Source organism: Copadichromis virginalis, linkage group LG13 (assembly GCF_057382275.1).
Source record: "Copadichromis virginalis isolate Kocher_CV1m ecotype Utaka linkage group LG13, C_Virginalis_male_GT1.1, whole genome shotgun sequence".
NCBI classification, from domain to species: domain Eukaryota; kingdom Metazoa; phylum Chordata; class Actinopteri; order Cichliformes; family Cichlidae; genus Copadichromis; species Copadichromis virginalis.
In genome coordinates, this window is record NC_140630.1 from 11006516 (window position 1) to 11028732 (window position 22217).

Below are 22217 nucleotides of genomic sequence, written 5' to 3' on the forward strand. Positions count from 1 at the left end.
CGCTATTATGGATATGCACGATGCATTTTCCCTTTAGGCACCATGAGCTAATTTTTCTAACATTTTTCATTTAAACGTACACATTTTCACTCCATCACATAGGGTGTGTGCTGGCACCTAAAGATAGTTGCATAATCCGCTGACACAATGACTTTCTCATTATTATGTTTGGCCCCTAATCCTCAGCTTGAGGAGAGGTCATATCAGCCAAATTCTCCGGTCGCGGCCTTTTACGCTGTGCCTCCAATTATTGATACCTTATTCCAATTGGCGATGGGTTTCATTTGTATTTCATTCAGCGTAGAATGACCTGAAAATGTGTCAAAGAGCTGACATTGTTAAAAACCAACGATGTGGGGAAACCTCATCACAGCACCGGCCTCGCAGCCTCTCTCGTCCAATAATTAAAACTGTTAAAATATCAATGTCCCGCGAGAAATGAGCACACTTCGCCTCAAAAGTGGGCCACAGACATAAAAGATATATGAGGCTGTTCTGTTATAATTCAGTGAAAGAAACGGAGTATGTTCATGGTAATGTAATTTAAGGTATTGGTGCTTTCTAATTTCTGTGGTCCTGAATATATCCCCGGTATTCGACCTGCATTGAAAATGACCTTCTTTGGCACAGTCGCACTGCCTTTTTTTATTTTATTTTGCAGCATTCAATTCAGTGTAATCTAAAAGTGCAAGTAGGAAAATGTTACATTACACATAACCTGCTAGATGGTTTAATATCAGCGTGTTTTATTAAGAAAGACCCGTGGTAAAGTATCCCTATCTCACCACACACACACACACACACAGGCACACACACTTCTTATTACACTGTATGGATTCATTACCTTTGTTTGTTTAGTCGACCTGTAAACAGTGAGGGCTGATCTGGTATCTGTAGCTTGCAGCTTTGCCCAGGCCAGACACAAACACATTCCTTTTAATGAGGCTACGGAATTGCCTGCACAGTCCTCCACTCCAGATCATTAATATTGTATTGTTCATATCATGAACTCCTAGGTTACACCGAGCATGCATTTTTCATTGCGATAATCCTTAATTATTTTTATGCACCCTTAATCTTTCATATAGTTTCAGTGTTTTGCTTAAATATTTAATGGCATGATGATGCGTCTTGTCTTTCAGTACTCGGCTTTCTCAGACGAGAAGGGAGATGGAGAAGAGGTGGTGCAGGGAAGGGAGAGAGAGGGAGAGAGAGAGATGAGAAAATGGATTTTAACGCCTCTCCCAATATAAGCCTCCTCGGCACTGTCTGGTTGAGTGACTAGGCCTCCAGTGGAGACGCTGTTTTAATTCACATCAACACTGACCTCATTCAAAATAATCCTCTCTGCCTTAATCGCTTTTTATTCTGGAGCTGAAACTCATTTGTACATATTTAACTGCAGGAGAAAATAGATGACACACAAAAAGGGGGGAAAACTTTAAATAACGTACATGTTAATTTTTTAATTCTTACAAATGATACCATTATTATTATTAGTAGTAGTAGTAGTAGTAGTAGTAGTAGTAGTAGTACTATAATTATTATTGTTGTTGTTGTTGTTGTTGTTGGTATTCTTATTATTTGTGTTTCAATGTAAAAGCCAGCCTATTTGACTGCAACCGCTAATTTATTTAATATCACTGTATTGATGATGAAAACTGGAAATTCCAAGACAGTTCATTCAAAATATTCAAATGTGTTTTCCTCTTTCATTCGAGCCTGTGCTCTACACAAACACTGAAATGTATTGCAAAAGATAAAACTGAAATTCACATATTTGAAAGGGATGCAACAGCATAATCAGATTTCTTAAGTATTTTAGCTCAATCACCAGCATAAACTATATATAGTTGAATTATTTGAAATGAAAGTAATTTTTCTGGGTCAAAGGTCAACCTGCAAACCAGATCATTGGTTTGTAGGCTGCTTACAGTTGTGGTGAGTGAGGTATCAATGTTCCCTTGGCTTAAAATTCCTACACCTGAGTGGCAGATGGGCAGAGTTGTTGCTGGTTCAAAGGTCCAGACTTGAATGTGTTTATCTCCACGCCTTGCATGGGGGAAGTGTATTTTAATTCAAGCATCAAGCTCAGGAATCCATTAATCCCATCTACTGATATGATAGGAATCAAGATGAGAATCTGCACCAACACCATTAGCGGTAATGTTACTGTAATAATACTGTAATAATACCTATAGTTTTGTTGTCTCTGTTTACTATTATATACATAAAATTTATATATAAATAAGTATTTCCTTTTATTAGCTAAATTTGTTGTACTAAAACCAGCTGTTAAGGTGACATTCAATGCTATTTCCCTTATCTCGCCATTTTATTTAAATATAAGGCAAACTTTTAAATAATATCTAAAATTCTGTCTTATATCTTTTTCTTTTTTTAAATAGTAACAAAAACATCAAAATAAAGAGAAAGGAAGGAAAAAAAAGAGGGCTGCTATGTTTTTGCAAAGTGAAACGTAAGTCCGCATCTGTGGTCAGTGAATGCACATTTCCTCTCATCTCCCTCTTCTCCTCTGTCCCCTCCTCCACCTCTGCAGTTCTTTCCTCTCCACACCTGTCTTATTATACTGAGGAGACACTTTTATCCCTTCTTCCTGATTCACTTATGCGCTGCTTTCACTGCACTTAACTCTCATGGTGATATTTGAGACCACCCAGGTTCTAACTGTATTGGCCTCTGGGTCGCGTTTGGCTTAAGATCTTCACTACAAAATTAAATTACAGTGTGACTGTTGGTATGTAGGTAAACCACCACTATTACATAATGTTACAGATTGACATGTTTTGCTGTCCTTCAAACAGTCAAGGATTTTATGCTGAATGAATTTCGCATTTTGGAATGTAAAGTGATGTTTGCATGTGGTAATGTAAAATAGCGAGGCAGTTTTACGCATCCACCCTATTTGTTGCTTTTAAAATGTGTTACAGTTTTACAAGGGTTATTCAAACCTCCACAATCCTTAGTTAGGAAAGTCTTCTATTAATAAAGTCTACATACACCCTAACAAGGATGCGAGAGCATCAGCAAGAAGGACAACCATTCATCCAAGGACCCAGGACCCCTGATCTCCATGTAGTATGCCCTGTCATGAAAGGCTCTTCTTGGGTCCTCACTGAGCATTTTAGTAGGCCTAGATGAGCTGCGCGTATAGTGTATAGTGTTAAGGCAGGAGTATAAGAGGAAGCTGGGTTCATCATCTTGGAGAAAGAATGTATAATAAAATGCACTCATAGGAAGCAAGAAGAGGTGGAGCAGAAAAGCACAAGGATGGGAGGAAGAAAAGAGTGTCTTCACTGCTAATTAGCCAACTAGCATGGGCCATTCCTTGAAGAATACCATGATGGTGAGGGCTAAGACACTCACTACACACACCCTGAAGACCTGAGTTGTGTTGTGTGGGGGGTATAGCATCTTCTGAGTGTTAGGTAATTGGAGCGTTGTACCTCTAGAGAAAACTACTGATTTCATAGGAAGTGCTAACAGGACCTTTGTGTGCCATGTTTCCCTTTTCCAGGGAGCCAGAGGGGCCAGACACAGAGAGAGCTATGGGTCTATAGTGGGAACAGACCCAGCCATACCTGAGTAGAGCCAGCCACAGCGGTAATGAACCTCTTCACATGGCCGTTCACCCAAAAGAAAAAGAGGTGGATAAAGAAAGGAGGAATGAGAAAGAGGAGGGGTGCAGCCTAATTTTGCAGCTACAGAATAGCAGGTGGGACAAAAGGTCTAGCTTGAGGAGCAGAGGTGGGGGTAGGGGCTGGGGGCGCTTTATTAGTGGTATTCTCCTGCCCCATTTACACCATCTCTCTCCTCGGCAATGGAGCACTTATCACAAGTGTACCCATCCAGCTCACCAATAGAAACAAGCAAACGCTATCCGTCAATGTTTACCATTAAGGATCTGTCATTTGCAGATCCACCATATGTGGCAGATTAATGGGACACAGGCCTCTCTCTCCCTCTCTCTCTAGTGTACACCTAACACACCGTGTGGCCAAACTCAATGTTATTCTGAGAAGAAGAGAATGAAAACAAGCCATGGAGAATGAAAACAAGTGAAGAGAAAGAGGAGGAAAAATGATGGGGTCAGCTCGAGGGTAACACAAGCAGATTTTGGTGAGATTTAGTTCAATGTTGAATTCAGATTTTTACTTCAGCTGTTAAGATGAAAACTGCAGGAAGTGAAATTTTACAAATACAGTACTGTACAAAAGGCTTGAGCCACCCCTCATTTCTTTAGATTTTTTGCCAGGAAAATGGGACATATGTGTAGTGAATCATCTAACCATGTGCAAATATACATGGAAATACAGAACATAAGGTAAAAACAGAGCTTATACATTTCTAACGATGCGGTTGAAAATCAATGTCCACCCCTCTTTGACAGGCCAAACCCTCTTAGGAATCTTCTCCAGACTTCTTGAGACATTCCAGAGTTTGCCACTGTATGTTTTCTATCCAGGTATGCTTTTACAGAATTGGCAGCGTGTTTTAGATCATTGTCAAACTGAAAATCAAAACCATTGCCTATCAGACACTTTCCAGATGCCATTGCATGTGGGATGTGGTATTTTTCATAGATCCAAAGACATGGGAACAAATTATGCATTTTTGCAACAAGCTGCTTGTAACAAATTCTAAAGATACAATTTAAACTTGGTTCTTTGCTAAGTTGTCTGTTGTGTTTTGACACAACACATCCCTTTGAGTTAGATGTGTTTTTTTTATGCTTGAACAATTCATAGGTCAGCATTAAGTGTCTTAACAAAAATTCCTCTGAAAACAGTAATGTTCAAGGACTGGACTGAAAATGAGTGTAAAGCTGCCAATGTCCAAAGAACATTTTTAAATGCCTTCAGAAAGCCTTTAGAACTACCGCTACTACTTTAAAATTTGCAAGAAATTCTTGCTCTTTGGGAGCAAAATATAAAAACATTGAGGGGTGCTGAAGACTTTTGCACAGAACTTTACTTGGCAGTGAGTGCTATGTTAGTCTGAGCTAAATGCAACATTAGCTTTAACTAATAACCTTCAAGACCTACCTACCCAGCTAGCTAATAGTTCTTGCCTTGCTAAACATACATTATAAATGTAACATAAACCTCAGTTTGTTTATCATACTGCTGTAGCTTAACATGTGTGTACTCATGGCTGTGAACTGAATGCACTCAAACTCACAGATACAAATGATGACCCCAGACTTATTTCCAGAATGTAACGGATCTAAAGGTTACTGTCGACGATTTTGTGGAGAGATAAGGATCATAAGTTGTTACAAATGATACACAGCGAATGAAATGCAAGTAAATTTAAATTGCCTTAAAACTATGCTTGAGTTTTTTTTTATTTTTAAATGCACTGTACTGTAGTGACTGATGCCTTATTCCAGCTCTCTTGCCTTACACCATACCACTGTACCCTACTATGGTTCAGCCTCACACAGCAACTGCATCTGATCATTAGTGTCCACAATTCGTGGGCATCCCACACCTCTTAACTAACTCCTTCTTGCTATAATCACCAATAACTTCTTAATACACTGTACAAATGTCACAGAAATCATAAGATTTTATTTAATCACAAGATTTTGAACATGACCCTTTCCTTCATAAATAGAAGACAAATGGATGAGGACTGCTTTTGGGGGTTTTATTGCAATAAATAAGACAGTTAAATTGTTCGGGATAACTGAGGTAAGGATCAGCTATCTAATTTGTTATCTATTTTCATGTAGGCATGAAACTTCACAACACTTCATGTGTTCATCACCGATGACATCAGGATTAGGAGCAGGATGGAATCACTGCAGTGTTGTATCACTCAATTCATTCTTTTGATTTTGCTTTGTGGTCATCTCACCGCACTGGTTTCATAATATAGTATTTCAAACTTTTTGTGATACAGCCTAGAATAAGTACCTTGTGTTTGCTTGAGAACCATTAGGGAAGGCCTGCCAATCTTGCATCATTTGCAGGAGATACCGAACTGCCCAGAAGTATGCAGAAGTATGCAGTCATTGTTGCTGTTCCATGTGGGGATGAAGGACTTATCTGTGCTGCTGAACAGCTGTTCAAGGTTTGCACCTTTGTGTGGCCTGTCTAATTGCAGGCTGTCCTCTGGTTCCTGGAGCAGATTTATAAGGTGTACATTTCTGGACTCAAAGTTGTAGTAGAGGCTGGAACAGATCCAGCAGGTAATTCTCCAGCTCTTAATGACTTCACTGCTCTATTTGTAGCTCACTTGCATTTGTCACCTAACAACTGTCAGTCACAGAGGAGCATTAGATGTGCAAAAACAGTCATGGACCGGCCGATAGCGGTTGTCCAGTGCAACAGTATTGGTGTCAAAATTCTATTTAGTTGAATTTCTTCACACATATTCAAATTTTTACACTTGTTGGATTGCTGGAAAAAAACAACATAAATGACCCTGCAAGGAAGGAAGATAGAGCTTATTTAAATCCCAGACACATCATTACGTGGGTCAATCTAATGCCAGCTATTTTCAGCAATGTTTGTTGATAACCTAACATGATAAAATTTAATTGGGGGGGGGGGGGGGGGGGGAGAGAGAGATTTATATATTTTGATGATAATAAAATGTTAGACGCGTATTTTAAATTATAAAATGTAGTAAAAATATGTATGTTAAAAATATTGGAAGAATTTTGTTTTTTTATTTTAAATATATGAGTGTTTTCATGTGATTCCATATGACATTTTTAACACAGTAATGTATGTGTCAGTGTGTCATTATAAGAAGCTCACATACTGTGTCAGTTTTTACACAATCGCTGTGTTTGAATATCTAACAGAAAAGTTGTGTTAATACTGTCGACATAGTAGCTGTGTTAAAAATAACCTGAAATGTGTAGGCCTTATATTGACACACTGATGTGCCAAAAAATGAAACAACTTTTACTGAAATGAACACTTCTTTTTAGGAGTGTAAAAGAAAAATGTGGAAATTAAGTAAAACAAAAACTTTTTCCTTTTTTATTCAAAATATAGGTTATTTTAAAACCACAGATCAAACCGTTGATGCCTTGTATTGACATTCTTCCTAATTATATAATTATTATTTCCCATCTTCGATGAAGGCCAGTTTTTGTTTTGCTTTTTCTTGGGGGGGGGGGGGGGGGGGGGGAGCTGTTTTTTCTTTGTTTTTTTTGTTTTTTAAAAATATGGCCTTCATTAAGTTAGTCTGTTGCAAAAAATCCATTTTTATCCTACCAATGATTTTATGGCAGGAAATCTACTATCAAAATGTGATTCAAATGTGTTCTTAAATTATGTGTTTCAAGGTGCTTAATTTACATATAAAGATTGTTGCTTTGGTAAGAGTTTGGTAAGAGACCGTAATCTTTCACTGACCTTAACAAACTGTTGTAAGTGCCAATATCAAGCTGCTGTTACATGTGCACGAGTATATATTGAAAATGTAATCTGAATGGAAACATTGCAATATTCTAATCCATTTTTTATGTAGCCCAGGTGGCTTTACCTTATTTTGTTTTTGTAAACTAGTATTGTATAAAGTTAGGTAGGAAGCCAGCCATTGTAGCTGAGAGTCAGCGAAGCAGTCAGTCTCCAAAACAGGAATAGGCATTAAGCAAAAGAGACAGCAACTATTTTTTTTTATCCCAAAGTGGTCTTTGGTTTAAAATACCCAAATAGACATAACTGCTTCACCTTTTCAGTTAACTTACTAATGATTATTTGGGTTAAAATGTTAAAGTAAATCATGCTCTGTAACAAACATAGCACAGAAAATAACACACACACACACAAACACACACACAAAACAAACAAACAACACACATAAATTAAAACAATTCTGAGAAGATTCTCATTTAGTCAAAATGAAAATCCTGAGTGGGAAGAAAATTACACGAAAGAGTAATTTTTCCATTGTTCACATTGTCTCAAATTAAGAAAAAGTACAGACATTGAAATGAATGAAAGGACCTTAAAACAAACACGTTTATTAAGTTGTTTTACTTTGTGTTCGACAGTTCTGCCTCAAAATAGAAATTCAAAAGAAAGACTTGAAAACGGGAAGGAAAATGTGTAATACATTTTTTCATTCTTGAGAAACCCAACAGCTTCACTTTGTCAGACTATAGAATTTTTAACATGTCCATATTGTCCAGATTTTTGCAATTTTGGAGACATTTAAGTCATCTTAAGCGACTTCCTTTTTATGCACTCTAACCCCTTCAGCCCTGCACACACTCATGCACACACACACTGTAGTTAATGCGAAGCAGTCAAGCTGTCCCTGAGACACTGACTTCTTTTCTCCAGACTACACACTGGACATCATTGTCATCACACTGGACTGAATGGTGACCTACTGCCAAAGAAGAGGAAGGGGAAGACAGGGGAGACAGAGTGAGGGTGACACTCTGGTGGTCCTGACTCCCCATTTCTTTCTCCAGCTCTTTCTCCTTCTCTGTTGGACAAACATCTCCACACTGTGGTCCATCTGTCTGTGTGGCTCTCTTCACCCTCGAGGCTATTTTTGCCCATTCAGCAGGGTCTTATAAGTAAGTGCGTGAACAAGGAGGGTGGAGGTGGGGGACGGAAGGAGGGGAGGGCAGACAAATAATTTGGGTTCTCCCCTTTTTGTTGTGCTCTTCCTCTGAGCAACACAAAACAACACAAAAGAGAAAGTTCTGTTCCTTTTCCTGACCCCCTTCCTCTCACTTGTAACCCCTCAGAAACACACATACTCACACATTTACAGAAAAGGTCTTTTAACTATGACTTAGTAAACCCATGTTACCCATGGCTGAGAAACCACAAGGTCTGAATGCGTCCGAGGGACAAAAACCTCCCCTCAAATTAGCCTACACGGAGAAAACGAAGGATAGAAACAGATAGAGACTAAGACAAAAAGAATGTTGCGTTAAAAAGGGGGAAAAGACATAAAGGTGAGTGCTGTAGGAGTAGGACAGGAGTGGCTAATGTGCTCCAAAAGTTATCACTTAGTTCCAAAAGGTAGGTAGAGAGAAACAAGGAGAAATATACTAGAGGGGAGGAAAGAGGGAGGTAATAAAGAGGAGAGGCCAGATTTCCTAGAAGTTATCCCTCATTTCCGTTGTGCTTTTGTGTCCCAGTGGCCTCCCTTGGAGGGGCTCAGATGGCTATTGTCGGTTTTAGACTGGCAGTGAGGAAAGGAGATGAGAAAAAAAATTGGGTTTGAAATTAGGGTGTACTTGACTGGAACCCACCTTTTAAAAAAGGTAAAATTTATATTGATAATGAAGCGCTGGGTGTGCTTCGTGTTTAGTTGTGCACATTTTGATTATCTGACAAAATAATTTAAATCTTTTTTCATGAAATTACTCAGAATAGTGGAACGGCTTAGGGGGTAGTGAACAGATGTGTTCATGTGTTCATTTCAATACGGGGGGGGTGAAGGCGTACGAATGTTTCTTGGGAGATACTTCACCTTTTCATTGTGTCAGACAGACATAACATTATATCTGTACAATTATTTGGCAGGTGTCAAATGTTACAAATTCATAGTTTTTTACCTTTTTCAACTGTAATTCCATAAGAAAATAAAGCCAAGAAATGTCAAATGATGGCAAGCTTTAAAGTAAAGCAATAAAAAAGCTAAAGATGTCCTTGTACCATCTGATGTGATCAAATCAGTATGGAAGCAGCCTATCATCTATATTTCATACCATTTGAAGTCCAAAGCCAGTCAGTGCACTTCCAGCAACTCCATTTACAGGTGTGAGAAAAGTGCACTTTTCGAGAACAGGAGGAGGGCATCTGCATCTTATTGTTCTACTGTATATATCATGTACAGTAGGGTGCTATGGAAAGAGCAGGATAAACTATACTGAAATGTCATAGCAATCAAATGACTGTCAAATGTGTAATTCGACAGCTGACTGGGTTGCTAGATGGTCCGATACATACTGTAGTGGATGGAAAGGTAGGATGTCATAGGGAGAAATACTGGGTAAATGCAGGTTCAGAGAGTAAATGACTCAGAAAAAGAACAGGGGCCACATGTAGATCGATCTGTGAAATATGCAATCAAGTAAATAAAACAGACTGAAAAAAATGGCACAGATTGTACACTTCCCTATAGGCTGCAAGACAGACAAAAGGCCAAACAGTGGTACAGTGCAGATGGAAAGACAGGTTTGTGTCACAGAGAGCTGATGGACAGGTTTGACTGACAGGCAGACAGACAGGTCTGTGGCAGCCCAGTCAGTCCCATTATGGCGCAGGGGTGTTCCCTCTACAGTTGAAGCTGTCACTCCTCTATCGCTCAAATGACAAGCCACTCTTGCCGGGGACGCGCTGCAACGGGCTGAGAAAGCATGTCATCTTTTTCTTTTCTTCCCCCTCTCGGCGATGTCTCGCTCGATAAAGGAGCAGCCAGAAGAACAATAGGAACGACGGACTAGAAAAGGACAGAGAAAGACAGAGAGATGGGGGAGAGGGCGAGCGGGAGAGAGCGAGATGGGGCGTTTTGACATCTGAATTACATTTCTATCGCCTCAGACATGAGAGAAGAATGGAGGAAAAAAGAAAGATGGGAGGAGGGTGGGAGGTGGGACGGCAAACCATCACTTAGATGTTTATTTTAACTTCACTGTATTTGGCTGGCATCTAAAAAACTCAAACCTCGGTGCATGTGACATGAGCTCTTTGAATAAGGCTGCAGGGAAAGAGCTCACAGAAAAGTGATATTCGTGTTATTTGACAAGTGTAACAAATGTAGGGGGAATTTGTGTTGGAAGCTGTTTTTCAAGAATCACTAACTTCTGGAGTTTCTCACATTGCGGTCTGCAAATACCACACATGAGGCCTGACAAAGGGACACTGCAATCTGACAAAGATGACAGCAGACTCTAAAGACTGTCACTCAAAGACGACTGAGAAGAGATAACTGACACCACCTGCATGTACAGCAAGATTTTTCCTTTTATGAGTGCCACTTAGGAGGCCACTTTTTGTATCACAAAAATGTTTCTTCTTCATATCAAGTACTACATTAACGTCAGCTGTGGTTCATGCGGTGCAAGAGAACAACAAAAGCCAAGGGGGTAAAGAATAAGCCTTCATCTATTCACTAATTTGGAAGATCCCCCCCCCCTTTTCTCCATCTTATTATCCCATTACAAGCTTTTCCCTCATACTTTTAACTTGTCACCCATGTATACTTGTGTGTGGAGGAAAGAGTGTTGTTGTGCACATGTAAATGTCTGTGTGTGTGTGTGTGTGTGTGTGTGTGTGTGTGTGTGTGTGTGACACCCAGCCCTCTATAACCTCATTAGAATCTTTCAGGTCCCGCTGTGCGCCCATCCACACACACTCACACTGCTTTGATTTCTCAAAGTCTAAAGATGTCAATCACCTGCCTCCCCAAGTCAGAGCAGGGGAATTCATACACACAGGCACACATGAATGCCCGTGCACACCCCTGAGCATGCATATACACATGCATAAACTATCCATCAACGTCCTCCTCCCACTCCCCTCCATCTCTATCTTGCTCTCCCTCGTCACTCCCCCTCAGCCATTCCACTATTTGAGAGTAATTTCATGTGCCAGCGTGGTGCATAATACACTTTTAATGGACAACTAATTCTCTGCCATTACTTCGTCAACATGATTACGGGATCTGCCGCTCGCAATCCTGAGGAGTTGGGCCCAGGCTTTTTAAATATACACAAGACATTAATGTGTCTCTATTCAGCTTTACATCAGGGGATGTCAGCCATTTACATAATGCTGCCATTGAGGTCTGTGACAGCCTCTCTCTCTCTCACTGCCTCGTTTACTCTCTCTCTTGCCCTAGCTCTATTTTCCGACATGATTTCTTTCCACAAAGGGCCTCAGAGCACTGCCTTTTCCCTTCTGCCGCTCTCTCCCTCTCTCTACGATTCTATGAATGCTTGCACTTTCCGCCAATGTCATGGAATAGAGGGTAGAGAGATGGAGTGAGAATGAGAGCAAGAGAGAGAGAGTGAGAGAGAGAGAGAGGGGAGTAGGGATTAGGAGAGGTAGGTTTTTCTAAAGGGCTGTGAATGGGGAAAGTTGCCTTTCCATCACCTGTACAAAGACAGGATATCAGAGGATAAAAAGGGATGAGTGTATAATTTGACCACTTAAACGGCTAGTTCATTAGGCCTGTCAGGATAGCACTTCTCCGCCTGTCAGGAGGCATGGCAGATATGCAAATCTGTTCTCTGTAGAAGACATTCTGCTTTTGGTTTCTGTTTTTTAGGGATAATACACAGCACAAACGGCTATGCAATAATACAAGTAAATCCAACTAAATCCAAATTTTTGCAGAGGTATGGTTTGTTTTGTGGCTTTTTAAAAGATGACAATCAAGGTTGTGTATACATTATCTATCCACCCATCTGCCTTTTGAGCCAGCCAAATATACATATATAAAGGTTACAGTTCTATCCAATCTATACTATACAAATCTATGCAAATTCATTAAAAAAAACTGCATTTTGCACACAATCACAATGGCCCGGTGACATAGGAAACATGTTCTTTTTGCTGGCAGGAAGTTCAGGGAGTGTTTGAAGTTGGACAGTGAACATAATAAAAACCTTTATCCGGTTTAGGAAGATTTGGGTACCTTTTGGCCTCGGGACACAACCTTGCGTGCAGTGTTTGTACAGTGGGGTTTCCAGCTAAATCAAAGCCACCAAGGTTGTTATTGTCTCCGCAGGGACATTTCCTATTGAGCTGTGTTTGATGTATGAGAGCAGGCCACTATTGGCCACTGGGGCCAAATATAGGAAGTTGTCTTTTATGTTGTCAGACGCCATTTTGGCTGGTTTATGAGTGTCTCAGGAGCAATGGGACTTTAACAGACGTTTATTACTGTATGGTGTCCGCAGATCTAAACTGAGGGCAGCAAGTGTTTGACTAAGGCTTTGTAAGTGTTCAAGAAGAATGCATGCTGTTCTCAATAGATTTAATAGATTTATGATGATTCATTTCTTTATGCATATAATAAATCAATTCAATCTTTTATCTTTATTTAATTTTAACAAAACATGTGGTATAGTGAAGCTGAATTAAAAAAAACTAGACTACAATTAAAAAATACATTACTTTTAAATGCATATAGGTTACGAAGCTTTGCATTTTAAAAAAAATACTAAGTTAGATGCCATTATTAACCGAAGTATCATATAACTTGTTTTCCGGCGTGTACAATGCATACTTGACATGAACAAGCAAGCTCTTTGACCAAAAGTGATAAAACTGTATGAGAATGTTGGAGGTAGCGATGTAGTCTGAGCCGTAATTGCCTCTAATGGAAAGACATATAATAGCAAGAGAGTAGGAAGGCCATATACCAGCTGAAGAGTGAGAGTACTCTTCTTTAGAAAATGGATGAAAAAGCCTTAGCAAAAGACTGTGTGCTTGTGTTTGTGTGCGTGTACTGTTGAGCTTGCTGCATTGTCTACCATAAGGTGGGTTACGTGCGTGTCCAGATGTCCAAAGATTTGTGTATTTGTGTGTATGTGTGCGCGCGTGCACGTGTGTGGTATTAAGCCTGGTCTGGTCTGTAATTTGTCACTACTGCCACCATTAAAAGGCTGTTCTGCACTCACTATGGAACCATGCACACACTTGTAGTAGGACAAAAAAGGAGAAAACATAAGGACAAAGAAGGCTAAGTCTATATCTGCAGCTCTGTAGAGCTACACTTCATTCTGATTTGAATTAAGTGAAAACATCCTGATATTTACCAGATAAGATTCATAGTGGTCACCCTAGTCACTGTTTTTGTTAGCACGCTAAATGCGCATATATTAAAACATTGTTTTGTACAATTTGTTCTTTTGCAGTTTTTGGACTTTCCATGATAATACAACTCATCCTCATCTTGAGGGGAATTCTTCCAATAGTGTCGAGACATGTAGTTTTTTTGTTTTTTAAACCTAAGAATATTCAACAAATTTGGCTACTAGATAAAAAGTCAGGTGATAATGGAAGTGTGAGCAACCATTTATTCAGTTCTGATCAGGACCGACATCCTGATTGAGGCTGGCTAAGGTGACGATAACAGCCCCTTTATCTCTGCTCTGTATACATCTCGAGTTCAGTAAACAGGTTAAATAAATTAGTGGTTGAGATCCATCTCAAAGTGTGAAAATTGAAGGCGAATCTTTGGGCCCTCAACTATGAAGGTAAAGCTTCTGAAGAACGAGACCTTTGCTTGAAAAAGTGACAATTACAGCACTTTTCAGCGGCACCCGCGTGAAATACTAATTGGTGAAATTCTGATATAAAAATTCCTCCTCTCAAAATGAATTTTACAGTGTGATTGCTGATATAATATTGTTTTGACTTCCAAAGCTCAGCATCGGCATCTCAGGTTTTAGATAGTGACAGGTAAAAACACATGCTATATATGATAACAGACATTTCAATGAATAGCTGAACAGTGCCATTAGAGAGGTGAGGGGTGTAAAGCTATGCAAATCACAGAGCAATAGAAAGATGATATTGCTATTACCAGGTGTTGACACATGAGATTGCATTTACATTTTCATCCAATGGAAACCTAAACACAGACTGTTGTTTGTGAGAGTTAGCCACAAGTCGTGAATACCAAAACAGTAATCAGTATGTAGAATAACTTTGGGAAATTGCATTGTAAAACATGAAAACTCCAACATCTTACTCTTTCTCATCACTTTTTGTTTCTCTTTTCATTCCTTCTCAAGCCTTTTGCTTCTGACGCTCATCCTTCACTTCCTCCCGCTTTTTACTCAACCCACTCTCAGTCTCTGGAGCTTGAATAGGTTGTCGGCAAGAGACTTCTCTGTGTTTGTGTTTCGTGTTGTCAATGGCAATGGCGTTATCAATTAGTGCAGCAGTGGGAGCCCAATTAACAGCATCAAACAGCTAATTAATAGAGCAGTGTGAGTTAGCAGCACACAACAGAAAGCTGCATGACTCTAAGCTAGCGAAGCCATGTTATAACATGAGTACGCTGCAGGGGACGCGGGGCTATACAGTAACACTCGTGTGCACAGACACACTTTCTACACATGTGGTCACAGATGTTTCAAAACAGTTACTATATATACCTATAAAAATACAAGTAAAGAGGTGGATAAACATGGCCATTTACCCAACACCCAGCAAACACAAAACGGTAATAGATTGCTGATGTTTATGCATAAATACTCAGAGACGTGGAAACCTACCAATTAATATCACTAAGTTGTTAGAGACACAAGTATGTTAAACAGTATAAAAAGCATAATATTAAACTGCATAGCTACAGATAATGTTAATTTGAGGCTCAATTAACTGAAATCAGCTTCTTGGTGATAAGTTGTCTGAACATACAGTATTACACGGACAAGTAGAGACACAAGATGGAAATAAGACTGCAAACACAATCTTTTACTGCAACTTTTTTGAAGTATTACTACATTGTTAGCCGTGATTTAAATAGCTGTTCTAGCTAACATAGTACTGGGTTCTCCAGTCACTACTATATATTATACTGTTGTCTGCTGAATCCAGACAACAAGTCGACGATTAAAGAGGGACCACTCATTGAGTTCATTTTTGTTACTAAAGTAAAAACAAAATGTGAAATAAAAACTGATACATGATCAATTAAATGTCAGTTCAACTCTAAAAAGGTTATCTATCAAGAATAATAATAATGAAGTGACGTAAATCCTGACATGTAGCTTCTCTGATCAACATGTCAGGCACAACAATGAAACGATCTGCCTGCTATTGGCTCATGCCACCAAAACAGCTCTGATACGAGTACGAACACATCTGGGGGTGACTCATGAGGCCTGACTCCGGGATGCTGGATGAAGTACCTTTGGGTACTGTAGAAATGTGACCCCCAAAGATAAAAACTGTTGTACATCACAGATGTATTGGGAATTTTAAAGGTAGTTGGTTCAAAGGTCTGTTCCTCAAACTGTTTCTGAGCAGTTTTTGCAATGTGTCTGTGTTAGTGAGGCCACTGTCCTCAGGGAATTCTCTTCCCATTGAGTAGATGTTATGCTCGGTCTGCAACAGTTTTTAGATGGCATGTGTAAAAGCAACATCCATGTATCTGATTATTATATTGCCAAATAAACAATTGGATTAGTGGTGTTTTTAATCGATATATGAAAAGCTTATATCCAGTCTCGGCTGATTCAGAAAAACTGAAGAGGTCTACGTCTGCATCATTTCTCCAAAGACATAAGTGGGTAAATGTTGGCACTGTTGTTTCCTATCAAGGCTCGCTGGCAGGCACAGCAAAGCTGCATGGGAATCAGGCCAGCAACTGCAACAAGTAAAGTGCTCAGTTTTTGTCTCAGCAGCTGGGCACTTGTTTCAATCAGCTGGCACCAAAGGGCACAAACTGCTCTACAGGCAAATGGCAGTATTACATGGCTTAGATCCTGGTGAGACTGGGCTTAATACTAAGTTAACAGTTGCACAGGTAATCATAGATGCAATATGACACATGCATGTACACAAAACAAGACAATAAAATGCATAAAAAGAGGAACATAATATATGTATATACACATGCAGGGAAACAGTAAGCTGACTCCTTTGAATTTTGCCAATATTTTGGGGGGTTCCAATATTTTTAGTACATACTTAGCTCAATCCATTGAAGCCAATAACAAAGAGAGAACTTGAGGCTAGTAGTCTCTTGACAGATGACAGTGTGCCAGGGCCACAGGCTAGACTCAAGCTGAAACAGAGGATTCTCCCTCTGCAGGATAAACCCAGGCCATAACAATGACACTTAGAGTCTAAACTCATTGGCTGGAGAAGTGGCTGCACTTATAGTGTTTCAGGGACAAGAGCACAGACACATACACAAACACACTCTTTTTTCACAAACATTTATAGGCAGGACTGCACTGGAATTTATAAGATAAGAACTTTGACAGGGACCACCTACCCTACTTTTATTTTACTCTTTATTACCTAAAGAACAAAATTCAGCATTTAAGAAATGCTCATCCTCTCTCTGTTTCTCTCTCTCACTGACACACACACACACACACACACACACACACACACACACACACACACACACACACACACACACACACACACACACACACACACACACACACACACACTCTCTCACTCACAGGAGGTTGTGGTTATGGCTTAGGGAACACTCCAGCTCTATTCAATCAAACAGAGTACTAGGACTGAATCAGCTAAAGGTTAATTGCACCAATGTCCTTGTGCACATATGGACGGGAAATGCGTGTGTGTGTTTGTAAGAGTGTATCTGTTGAAACCCTTACCCAATTGCCGTATTGAAGCAAAATGCCTTTTTGTCGCAGAAGGATTAGTGTAGAAATAATCTATGTACATTTCCCCCTAAGGAGGCAGACAAGAGGGCTACTGGAGTATTTACCTCCCCCAAACAGAATGACCAGAAAATTGTTTGGAACAGGTGCATGCCACCCTGACTGTGGGAAAAGTGACTGATTAAACTGCGGTTTTGCATTCTGTCAAATGCTTAATCTAATTTTCTGTTTACTGATTCATTTACTGGTATGGAAGAGAATCACAATCGTTTTTTTCTTCTCCACATCATCTTTTCCTGAGATTCCCAATTATTACCTCATTGTCTTAAAATAGCGCAAATGGGTATGCTTTCATGTGTGCAAGGAAAATTCAAATAAAACTAGTAAAGGAAGCAGCATTTAAACCTAATTCAGAGTTAATAGTGATGTCTTTTAGAGAATACATGTTTACAATAAGGTTATTTTAAGCTATATTAAGTTTTTCAAAGTAGATTTGTCAGACTGCATGTAGTTACAAAAAAGGATTATTTTAAGGATGATCTATCTGTGTGGGGCAAAAGTGTAACAGCAATTTTGCTGTTATGGCCAGGATATGCCCTCATACCTGGGGCTTCTAACAATGATTATATCTGTGTGGGTGAATTGGACCTTCGTTTTAAGCTGAATTTTGCAGTGCTGGTTTGTGAGGTGGGGGGCCTAAGAGTCAATGGCAGAGTGCCGGGCTGCGGCCTCATTGACCTTCAAAGCAGAGACGAGGGCCCTCTCCATCCCGCCAGCACCACTTGTGGCAGGAAGAGAGGCTCGTTGACTGGCCCCTAATGGCCCCATGGCCCACGGGAACATGGGTCGGCAGGTTAGAACCGTTTCCCTGGCGACCACAGGCACATAGGCCAAAGAGGATAGGTGGGTGGGCAAGAGAGAGGGGGAGAAAAAAATGATGGCTAGATGGAAACAACAAGGTGAAGAGGCTGACTGTCAGATGACTATGCTGGATGATTTAAAGACAGTATGACAGGTGGATAGCTTGGTGACATTCATATTAAAACTGGGGGGGAAAGTCACTGAAATTAAACGTAATCACTTAAAAATTCCACAACTTATTTGTTTTTTGAGAACCACAGGCGGGTGAGGAAAGAAAATGCACAATGCAATCCTAAACACAATGACTCAGTTTTGCTATTACTCCCTAGAAGGTAAAGCTATATAAAAGATGGACATAGAATAGCAACACCAACCAACTTGGTTTGGCAAGTCAAGTTTTGAAATGTTGATTTTAGCATTTTGGCCACTGCAATCCTACTTTTTGGAGCTGAGAGAGGCCATATTAATTCTGCAATGGTGCAGTGGCTACACGTAGTTCTCTCTGGGTACTCCAGCTTCCTGGCTGGGGAAGAAAAAGTGTTGAGAGCACACCACAGTATGCATGTATTGCATGTATGGTTATTTGTGGTTGCTAGTCTATAGCGCTTTAAGTGGTCAGTAACACAAGAAAAGCCCGTTCATTAGGTTAAAAAAAAGTGCAACTTATAGTTGTCATCAAGGAGAAAGACTGGAAGGATTTTCTTTAAACCAGGCTGTAAACATGTTAATGCTGGGCATTTTACTAAAGGTGTTTAGTCAAGGAGCATTTAAATAAACTGCACTTTTTTGCTCTTTAAAATACAATATATGCATTTACAGCTAAAATATAATCTAGCAGTGACCCACCTTCTCTGGAAGTCAGTTGTGGTCCAGTGTTCAACACAGGAAATTGGCCTTTTGTTTTGTTTTTACAATAGTAATTAAGTGTAAATTATACTATTTTTGATCAAATATACAAAACTATATTGTTGTGTAAGAGTAAAACACTTTTTTTTCATATAACTCTTACTTCTCGAATAATACAGCTGGATTCCTCACTGAATAGCCATTAAATGCTAAGATTTACATGCTCACTGACAAAGCTGTTTTTCCACAGACGCACTGTGGCCTCGCTGATTAAATGAGTGATGAAGTCACAGACAGACAATAGCTCAGAAAGAAGCTGCCTTTATGCAAAGAGGCAGGTGTTAATTCAGCATGGCTCCTATGGTGGCTATTAAAAGTAGGGTAAACACTGCCACAAGAGACTGTCAACATTTATAGGAAGGACTCTCAATCAACACAAACCACTCGTGCCGTCTTATACGTTCTGCAGCCTGTTTTCTGCTTTCCGTCTAAGTGTATCCCACTTCCGCCCAGCCTGACCTAATCAGCGATAAGTCGAGTGCTTTCGTCAACAGTGCAGCCCACTCAATTAGCAGTCCATTGCTATAAGCTCATGTGTAAGCATCACTGTACTGTGTGAAATTGAATGTGTGTGTATGCATCGCCAGTCTCTGGACTGACCTCAGCTCCCTCAAGTCAGTCAGATAATAAGTCAGTCAGTGAACTTAGCCTCCTGCATGTCCAGATGGAGAGGTTTAATGGGTATTAAAGATGGAAAGCCTGAACAGGTAACTGAGGATAACAACAAGCCGCCTACCGAGCCAGGCAAACCTTCTAAAGAACAAATGGGAATTGCACTTACACTTAATGTTGCGTGTATACTTGTGTTAAACGTATCATGAAGCAGCAAAACTTGTTTTGTTTTTGTTTAAATGATGCACAAAGTACACAAAACCACACATCCTATTCCACTCTGCTCCAGGTGACTACATTAATACCACAGAATTCCACCTCCACATGCTTCTCAGTTCCTTCTCCTGTAATGAAAAACATTATTGTCGTCAAGGCCAGCATCAGGTGTGTACAGGGCTGTAAAAGTGTGTTTCTGTGCACTTGTGAGAGGTGGGGAAGCTCCCACTCAGCCACGTCAACTCATACTCGATGGCTTTCTAAATTAAAAAAAAAAAAAATGCTCTCAGGGACTTTGCTGCATTCCACTTCATGAGCACAAACAAACGGACCAAAAAGCCATTCTGGAGGGAGGAGTGGGAGGCTGTGAGGGTGGGTAGGGGCGCAAGCAGAAAAAGACCCTTAAAAAACAGTGAGAGGCAAAGAGGAGAGAGTAAGGATAGGAAGCAGGAAGGCAAGCAGACAAAGCTGAAAAACCAAAGTGACTCCACTACCGATAATGAGTGGATCATTTAAAAAGCCCTCCTTAAATTGCCTTGAGGAGGAGGAGAGAGGGAAAAGGCTTGAAAGGTTTTGAGAGATTTTGACCGATGGACAGAGTGGTGAGGTGGGGGTGGGGGTGGTTGGTGTGTGTGTGTGTGGTGGTGGTGGTGGTGGGGGGGGGGTTACAAAAGTAAGTGAGCAGTGGTCTTGTAAAGATCTTGGGTTGTGAAACTCACACACTGTACACTCTCTCATACAGGAGTGTAAGACACTACCCCAACTGCAGCATCTGTATTTAAATACTTGAGCCAAATATCCTACGAGTGTTGCTTTCCAGCCTAAAATAAAGTCTAGCCAATTATGACCTATAAAATTTCAGGCAACTACAAACACTTCACGTCAGCCTATTTTAAATCAGTGATGAATTCAAGTTTATCCAGCGTGAAATTTTCAGTTCATTACAGGTCCGCATGATGTTGAAATGGTAGATAGCTGTCAAGGTCAAAATTGTGTTAATTTTGAAAAAGTAAAAGTTTAGCTGACATCCTACATCACATATGTTCTTTGTTCCTTTATTACAACATTTGGTTGGCTTATGACCAAACAGCCATAGAGTATCTACTGCAGGTGGATGGACTGGTATTATTTGACATTTCTAAATGTATTAACCACAAACACATATTTATTCTATTTATACACATTTACATCTGTATACATTCTTTTATAGTATCTAAGTATCTATAGTAATTATTTTTAATCGCATAATATAACAAATACATTTTTGTAAAGAGTGGTTTTAGTGTATAAGACAAAACATGTAAATGTCTTCTAGTGCATGTTCTGCAGGTCATGAATAAGAGGTTCCTTTAAATTGTTTGTGCACTACTAATCCCCCCCATAAACACAAAACAATGGAATGGAAATTGGGAGTGTCGTAAAATGAAGGTAAATTGAATAAAACACAAAGGCTGAACAAAACAGTCAATCCATTTATCCCACATTAAATACATATTTTTGACCTTGTACTTAAAAAACAAAATTAGTATGTTTTAAGAAATTTTGGGGAACTCTTCAGTAATTGGGGCACCGAAAACATCTTAGTGAAAATGGAAAAGTGGAAAAATTAATTGTAATGATACAGGACTCCAGCATGTGTGGCATTCTGCAATGGCAACCAACCCAGGGCCCCAAAGATGCTAGCTAGTTTGAACAAAGCACATGAGACAAAAACACTGCACACACACACACACACACACACACACACACACACACACACAGAGTTGAAGGCGGCTTAACGTACTTCATATAAAGTAGCCATTTCTAGTTTCGCCATTTTACTAAGAGTGGAATTAAAAAACTGTTAATGTGTGATGTGAATTATTACCCATCTCTGCTGGGTAAAGCTTCACTGAGCTTTTAAGCATTTTTCGGCTCATTGTTTGGGTTAAATACCCTTCAAACTGCTTTAGTTTACTGAGGGTACAACCAAACTAATACAAGTGTGAAATTGTGCTTAAAAATGACAATGTACGATATGTTGAGCATGTTTGTGCTAAGAGGGCGGGCTGCTTGCAAAAAAAATAAATACAAAAAAATAAAACTAACTAAAAATAAAATGCATACTATGGGTGAAAGACAGCGATTGGTTAAGATTAAGACCTGCAGTATTACCCACAATTATGTGAAGCATAACACAGATTGTAGGAGGTGGCATCATACACACACACACACACACACACACACACACACACACACACACACACACACACACACACACACACATATATGCGTAGCACGGGGT